The 8,868-nt window shown below is 34.9% G+C and overlaps 1 long non-coding RNA gene across 1 annotated transcript; it reads left to right on the top strand.

Moving 5' to 3' along the window:
• Positions 1-672: 672 nt before the first annotated feature.
• Positions 673-6,823, top strand: LOC113837781. Its single transcript, XR_003488494.2, has 2 exons — positions 673-985; positions 5,521-6,823. It is a non-coding gene; the product is annotated as an uncharacterized LOC113837781 (long non-coding RNA).
• Positions 6,824-8,868: the final 2,045 nt, after the last annotated feature.

An 8,868-nucleotide genomic window follows, 5' to 3' on the forward strand; every position in this document is an offset into this window, starting at 1 on the left:
ATTTGTCAAGTATACTTGTACTAAAAAGAACTAAGGCTACCACAGTAGAGCTCTTGGCCTAATAGAGAAGATAAGCAAAAATAAAGCAATTTAACACTAAGTTTCCTGTGCTAATTGTGGTGCATTGAAATGGTGACCAGTGTGATATGGATGCTGTGTGCATGAACTCGAGATAATTTAAACATGTGAATAATAGTATTTAGATATATAAAATGGAAATATGGAGTGGAAATGTTCCAGGAAGATTGAGAGTATGCATATGTATAAATGCCTATAAAAGAGGCATGGCATCTTTGAAAAATTGAAGATATTTGCTGGGAGTAAAAGTAGAAAGGAAACAAGAGCTTAAGCATCATGTTTGGATTTTTTTTCATTTTTTGAGACAGGGTTTCACTGTGGCTTTGGAGGCTGTCCTGGAAATAGCTCGGTAGACCAGGCTGGTCTCGAACTCACAGAGTTTTGCCTGCCTCTGCCTCTGCCTCCCAAGTGCTGGGACTAAAGGCATGTGCCACCACTGCCTGACCATGTTTGGATCTTAAGTATTCCCAATTCTTATGTGTTAAAGGCATTGTCTGAACCAGATAGCATCATTTGAGATTAACAGCATAAAAAAGAATATAACCCTTATCCTTCCCCTCTTCCCTCTTTCTTTGTTTCCTGGTGACAGAAAGAGAAGCCGAGTTTCCCAACATACAATCTCCATCACCAAATTCTTACTATAGCCAGTAAGAAACTGGAGCCAATTGATTGTCCATTGAAATTTCTAAAATAATGAGGACAAACAAAGTTGCCTACATTTATGTTTATTTTCTCAATTATTTTTTTTCACAGCAAGAGAAACCTGTTCAAAACAATAAGGAATTTAAGATGCTGAGAGAATAGAACCTACCAGTGTCTTATGGAAGCTCAGTCTACACTTCATAGTAGCACCTTGTTGCTGTATCCTCACATAATGAAAGTGGTGCAACCCCAGTCTATTTATAAGGTAAATAATTCAATTCTAGAAACTTGGTTATAATGGATCTAAATTTGTTAAAAAAATGTGAAGATATTTACAAGTAATAAATTGAGTTTTTGAGAGAAGATTGCACTTTAACCTGTATAACCTTGAACTCACTATACAGCCAAGGATAGCACTATGCTTCTAATCTGCCCATCTCCATCTTTAGAGTACTGAAATTATAGAAATGCATCCCCATACCCAGATATGTTATACAATGCTAAGGAGTGGACCCAGAGTTTTTCAAGTGCTAGGAAAACATGCTACCAACTGAGATACATTGCCAACTCCAAATTCAACAAATCCTATGTATTTTATTAGAAAATTTTGTAGTCCTAGAGTGGGTATATGTATAATCTAAACTGGAGTTCTTTCAAAGTGACATAAATATTGATTTAAATAATACTTGCACAACATGTTTAAAATAGAATGGCTTTGAGAAGTATGAGAGCTGTGATTGACCCACATATTTGCCTCATAAGAGTTAGTTGTCTCTGTAGTTTCTACATTAACTTAGTGTATAGAAAGTGCTCTTCTCCCCACCTTTCAAGCATCTTCAATGTGCTCCTATGAAAGATGACATTTAATGGATCTTCCTCCAATACTGAGTGTTCACCTCTTGTGGTAGTCTTTTTATAATTGCTTGTTTCTTTGGGTTTTTCTTAGTATTTCAGTAATATGTCAACAAAAATAATAGTGATAACTTGATGTTTTACTTTTGAATTTTATATTCAGTAAATTGGACAACCTCTGTTCCTTTTTGCTGCTCTGAAAGCAAATACTAAGTTTTCTCTAAGTAAGCATGCTGCTTTCTCTCTTACTTATGATGTAAGGGGCAAGTTCCATGAGAGTGTTCAATATTTTTTCTGGGTGAGGAACTTAAGTATAATTAGGTAAGAAACATGAGCTCTTGTGCTGTTAAAACAGAAATAAAGTGGAGCATGTGTGAGAATAGAAAAGAAGGAATAAAATAGAACATGTGTGAGAATGAAAATAATTAATGAAGCCATTCCACTCTTGTGCGAAGTCAAATGGATTATATGTAAATTTATAGGAAACAAGGTCTATGGCAGCTTGAACTCATAGATACCAAGTGAGGCTCAAATTAAATGAGCAAAAGGATACAGTTCTGTGTAGTCAGCAAGTTTATATTAATAATCACTTAATTCATTACAAGAAGATTTTTCTACATTAACACACATATTCCCTGTAAAATTATTTACTAACTATACTATCTCTAATTTTCATGTGGCAAAATTAGGATGTCAAAATGTGCTTAGGGCAAGCTAAGGACATGATATTGTATAAAGACTTATGTTTCTATAAACTAAGTTCTTCGTTTCTATGCTGTGCTCCATATTTATAACTGGAATTCATCCAATAATGCTGCTCCAATTGCTTGATTCACAATTTAAAAGACCTAAGTAGAAAGACAGATGTCAAGAAAAACTCGTCGGGTTTTACTGGGGGCTAGAGATAGGACTTTCCAGTTAAGAGAGCTTTCTCTCTTTTTTAGGACCTGAGTTCAGTTCATAGGACCCATGTTAGGCATCTCACACCACTTTTAACTCCGGTTCCACGGGCTCCAACACCCAATTCTGGCCTCTATTGGCATCTTCCTGTACATTCTCTCTCTCTCTCTCTCTCTCTCTCTCTCTCTCTCTCTCTCTCTCTCTCTTTCTCTCTCTTTCACACACACACACAAAAATTAAAATAAAAAACCAAATATTTTTGTTTTAAAGTAAATGTTTGCTGAGAAACATGGAAAATAATACAGCATACAGCACAGAGGTCCATTAATGAGGGTAAGTGGATATAAAAGTGGATAGGACAATAAGAAAAGCTTATGATTCAAAGCCCACACAGACATTGTTATGTACTTTTCGACAATCTTCAGCCAACAATGGAATACATGTACTCGTGGTGTCATAAAATTATTATAGATCTTATGGTACTTTTATATTTATATTCTTTAATACACAAATACATTTGTTTCTAAATTTTTCAATAATGTGCTATATATGGTTGAAACTTAGAAAAAGTTCCTATATCATAAACCTCAGCTACTCAGTACTTTTATGATATAGGTTTGTATAAATACACCCCATAATGTTAAACAATATGTAAGTCATGTAACAGATTGTTTACTAAAATTTTTCTTCATGCTGGGCAGTGGTGGTGCACGACTTTAATCTCACCACTCAGGAGGCAGAGACAGGCAGGTCTGTTTGAGTTTGAGGCCAGCTTGGAACTACAAAGTGAATTCCAGGACAGACACAGATGTTATACAGAGAAACCATGTCTTGAAAAGAAATAACAAAACATGTGAACAAATTCTCTACTCTAATTGACTGATAATTGCATAGCTACCAGAAAAGCACCACATACAATGACTTCAGGAAAGGAATTCAATAGGAAGGATTCTGTTCACAGATCTAATTCCGGTCCTGACAAGAATTAACTATTTCTAATGGGGTAGGTAGTGAGGTGATCCTGATGTGGAAATTAGAAGTGATAGCTCCGACTCTAGGGATTGAGAAATCAGTGGCTGACTACAAGCATAATGTTTTCAGAGAATTTTCTTGCTGAAACATTCTTTAATGTTTCAAATTGAGGACAAAGGGAAGTATTTCATGTATAAAAAAGTACCCAGGCAAAGTGGCCCTTATATCAAAAGATCTTGTTGCATTTATTGGAAAAATATTAGATTTATAATTCAGTTACATTGTATAATTATATTTAGTATGATCTATGAATTGGAACCATTTAATGATGCCAAATTGAGAAAATGCTTTTTGACATCTGTTTCAATATTTTGGCTGTTTTCCTGACAAGTAGATTTTCAAAGATAATTTAATGGAATATGACTTATCATGAAATGGAATTAAGCTAGAAAAGACAATGAATGTGAGGCACTGAAGCATCCTTTGGGACATGTAGCAAATAACTTCCTGTGAAGACAAAAAAAATGTCAAAGAGAAATCAAATGACTACAAAAAGGGAAAGATTTGTTTAACAAAAAATTAAAGTGAATATATTCTCTCTTCTGCTTACTCAACTGAGACCAAGAAAAGGTAAAATTCACTGATAGAGGTTTTAATTTTATTTTAACAATGACATGTATTGCTATGTCTAATGATTTAAGGTATGGATAGTAACTGGTTCAATAGTTACAGGCAAAGTATTCAGGTGACAATGGAGAGCTGTGGACAGCAGGCAGGAAACACCCCAGACTCACAAATATCTATCTATCCAGACTATCAAAAGGAATTGTTTTGATCATCATATAGATTCATATCTAGGGCCATGATATTCAAGTCATCATTATTTAGTCATTGTCAAGGCTGGTAATTTAAACAATGAATGGGCATACATAATTAGAAATCATGTAAATGAAGATTAGAAAGACAAAACAATTCAGTGAGAGGTGGTTGGCATGGGGTAATGACAATTTACAATGTATTTCATGGATCATTTGACTGCATCCTCACAAAAGTTCATTATCCATTTTTTCCATAATTCATTGTGGTAGTTATAGCCATCTCTAAGATGGAAAAGCTCGAGACTTGCAGAGGTAAATAATGATTAAAACTACACATTGAATGAATGGGGACTCTGTATGTCCAAAGGCTATTTTATCATCAAGATTTAAGAAAAACATAGGTTTGACTCTCAGAATATCTTGTATTTTTAAGAGGATTCTATTTTTGTGGTTATTTCACTGTACCACATTCCAAGAGTCAGTGTCATTGTGTCTAAGCTAGGAGGCCTGGGCAGTCTATAGGGCCTCTGGTAGTGGAACCAGGATGTATCTCTAGTGTACTAACAGACTTCAGGAGCCCATTTCCCATGGAGGGATACTCTCTTAGCCTAGATACAGAAGGGAGGGCCTAGCCCATGTCCCAAATGACTTGACAGATTTTGATGATCTCCCATGAAAGGATGGGATGGGAGGTTTGGTGGGGGACAGGGTAGGATGGGAGGGAGAGGGAACTGGGATTGATATGAAAAATAAGAATTTTTCTAATCTAAATATAATTTATAAAAAAGTCATTCTATACAAGTTAATCCCAGAGGAATTTTGTATATTGTGATCTGGAATCTTTGGGGGTAGAATTGTAGATTATCAAGTCAAGCCCAAGACAAATATATGAAATATATGAAATACGTCACATGGACAGCACTGATTTTGAGGTCAGGAATAGTAAAGAGTAAACATCGGTTTCGTGTAAAAGGTCACCTCAAGTTAAAGCCCATTCTTTATGTTCTATTACCTTAAACCTTACACTGTATGGCATAAACTGACAAGATCATGCTATGCCCTACCTTGTTACTCTATAGTGTAAAAACAATGTTTTTTTTAGAGTACACCTATTCCTAGGAGACATTATTTTATGAGCATCTTATTACTCCATTTCGAAGGAGAATAATGACATCAGCTTCTGTCTGTACCAAGAAACTAACTGCACCATCTTAACTACCAGAAAGCACAGACTGATAATTTTTATTCCTCACAGTAGAAAATCGACTACTTCCTGAGTTTGTCTGTGTGAGCTGACACTGTAAAAGATACATGATAAGAAGTTCTGCTAGTCTATTGCACAGTAAAGTGAAGAACAGGTAAGAATAAGGAACTGTGTTTCAAAAATGCAAAAATGCCCCGAGTTCCTAAATGTATTGTGTTTCTGGAACCTGCCCACATCTCTGGGATTTGAACCAGCATTGAATCCTGTTGTACTGTCTGCTAAGTTTGCATTTAACAAGTTCTCTTCTCTGCTCCTCTTGACCTCTGGGGACTCCTCTGGCTCCATAAATTTGCTGCTGAGCGTTGTAAATACAGCAGGCTGGTAATCGCACTGCAAGTTCTTTCTGGACCTCTGGCAAAGGAGTGATCAGTGAAGGCCAGTGTCACCTTAGGCTTTGTGAGTCTGGGGTGTTTCCTGTCTGTTGTCCACAGCTCTCCATTGTCACCAAAATACTTTTCCAGTGTACTAATCTCTTTGGAGATAAAATTCTTTAGTGTGTTACTAGCCTGTTAAAATGATTTTTTAAGAATATATAGTACCATGACTGAAATACTAATATTTAAAATACTTCATTCCTCAATTCTCCCTCACTTGCTTTGCCCACAGCCTATTCTGTTCCTTTGTTTTGCAGAGGTCTGCAAAATTTTATGACACCCACTACTGAGATTCTTCAGTCCCTAATGTGTTTGTATTGATTTGTTTTTGGTGGTAACCTGTGTTATGTTGTGTTGAAAATGAGTATTTATGACAGATTACTATGTAGTTCATGCTATGTGGATTTCAGAGGAAAATCCAGATTTAGTGATTAACAATGCCACAAAAAAGCAAGTAACTATCCATTGTTCAAATGATAGTGGTGCTATTTCTCCTTTATGACCTTTTAGACTTCTGTTGCCCCCAAATTCCATTTTATTAGGAACCCATTTTTCCACCTGATCTTTCTTGACTGGGTTTTTTTCTACTTTGAACAGTTTCAAAATAAATTTCTTTATTTCAAAAAAATTTTGAATTTATCAAAATGAAATAGATGGTGAATATTTCAGGCATGTTTAATCTTTTTGAACATTACCAATTTTGTGTGATTTAAAGTACCATAAAAGAATCAAAATAAATTACTTCATGTACATTGGTGCACCTGTAATCTCAGTTGGGTTATGAGACAGGAGAGTTATTTATATATAGAAAGTCAAGACCATTCTAAACAACATAGCCTCCTTGCATTGATTCACAAGTATGTACAAATGATATTTTCTTACAAAACTAAAATGAAAATAAAGGACTAATTTTTAAAACACCATTTAATGCATTAATACCATTCATGCCTTCTTTTTTCTATTATGGTTATTTTGAATATCTTATCACTTCTGTAAAAATTTATTGCATATATCCATTTTGCAAAGTTATAGGTTTCATTAAGGAGACTGTGTCTGTTTATTCCAATTTCCAGTTTCTAATGTGTCACATAGATTTTTGTTTAGGGTAAAGGGGTATCAATACTTTTTAAAAAAGGTTTTGAGATTATGGTATAATTGCATCATTTCTCCCTTTCCATTTTCTCCCTCAAACCCTGCCCTTGCTCTCTCTTGATTTGGCCACTTTTTCTTTGTTTATAAACATATTTCTATATTCTTAAGTATATATAAATGCAGTCTTCTCAGCCCTTATACCATTCCATGTTTTCATTTAGTGGTGGATAACCTTTTGGTATTGGATAACCAACAGGTTTGTTCCTCTTTGGGTGAAACGATTTCTCTGACTCTCAGCATTCCTTAGTTGCCTTAAGTTTGAGACATTCTAAGTTTTCTTTCTTTTGCTTTCATCTCTTTCTTTTCATTATCTTTGTTCAGCCCAGGTTTAGGGAGTCATGTTGGTGAGACCTTATCAAAGTAGCTTCTGATATTTCCAGGAGACAACATTCTCACAGCAAATTTCCTATTCCTCTGGTTCTTATAATCTTCCTTCCCTCACTTCCACAGTAATTTCAATGTGCAAAAGTTGCATTATATCAACATTGACTGTATATTTTAATCAGTTGGTTCTTGTAATGGTATTCCTCTGTTTCAAATATGAACTTCCTTGATGAGAGGTGAGAAATACACTTATCAGTGGGTACAAAGATAAATATTTGTAATGTAGTTTGGAATTATGCTGGTTTAGTAAAGTGGTATGTAGGTTGAATTTCTCTGTGTCCTGGCAGCTGCTCCAAAACACCACACTAAGACTAATTATTCATTTTTAAATGCTTGGCCAATAGCTCAGGCTTGTTAATAGCTAACTCTTACATTTTAAATTAACTCATAATTCTTATCTGCACTTTGTCATGTGGTTTGGTACCTTTTCTCATTATGGCAAGCTCATCTCTTTCTCTTTGTGTCTACTTGTGATTCTGAGTCTCATACTCTTCTTTACTTTTGTCTGCAAATCCAGTCTAACTTCAACCTGTCCAGCTATTGGCAAGTCAGCTCATTTATTAACCCAGTCACAGTGACTTATATTCATACTGTGTAAAGGAATATTCCACGGTGGTTGCTGTAAATTCCATAAGATCCATGACTTCAGTAACCCCCAGGTAGCTGACCAAGTTTCCAGTGCCAGGTATTATTTCCCTCTTCTTGATTGAGTTTCAAGTCCAATTAGAGAGCTATTGGTTACCTCCAAGGTATGAATGCTACTACTTCACCTTAATATTTTCATGCCATGCTGGTAAATATTGTCACTCATAGGAATCATAGATCAAAAGGACTGTTTGTTGCTTCCTTCCTTTGGCTTTCATCATGACTTCTGGGATCATAGAAAGCAGTATTCAGGAAGGAATTTTCAAATCACATGAAGGTCAGTTTCTTTGGAACCTGTTTCTGAATTGCATAGTGTCTTCAGCAATAGGGACTTAGCTTTTAACTTCATCTTTGAGTGTTCTTCAAAAGTATTATGTTTATCATTTTACCTCTTACACTGTTCTTATTTATTATTTTAAATTACTTCAAGTAGTACACAATCAATGAAGAATATTTCAGTCTACAAGTTAGATATAGCCAACGTCTTTTGTCGATTTCTTTGTTTTGTAAGACTCTTGTATAGTAAAAGTATTACAAAACAGATCCCAAATCTGCAAGCCATTTCCAAATCATCAAATATTTATCTTCCTAAATCAGCTTCTATATCACAGTAACTGTCAAATACTATTATTCAATAAAATTTAGTATATGAGCACCTAGAAATCATATACTATAATCTAGGCATTTTACTTACAAAGAGACTTCTGGGTGGAAACTTTTGTGACAGAGGATTCACCTTAAAATTTCAAATCTTGTTTATATTTCAGTTACTTTAATAAAACTTTAG

Source organism: Cricetulus griseus, chromosome X (genome assembly GCF_003668045.3).
Source record: "Cricetulus griseus strain 17A/GY chromosome X, alternate assembly CriGri-PICRH-1.0, whole genome shotgun sequence".
Lineage (NCBI taxonomy): Eukaryota > Metazoa > Chordata > Mammalia > Rodentia > Cricetidae > Cricetulus > Cricetulus griseus.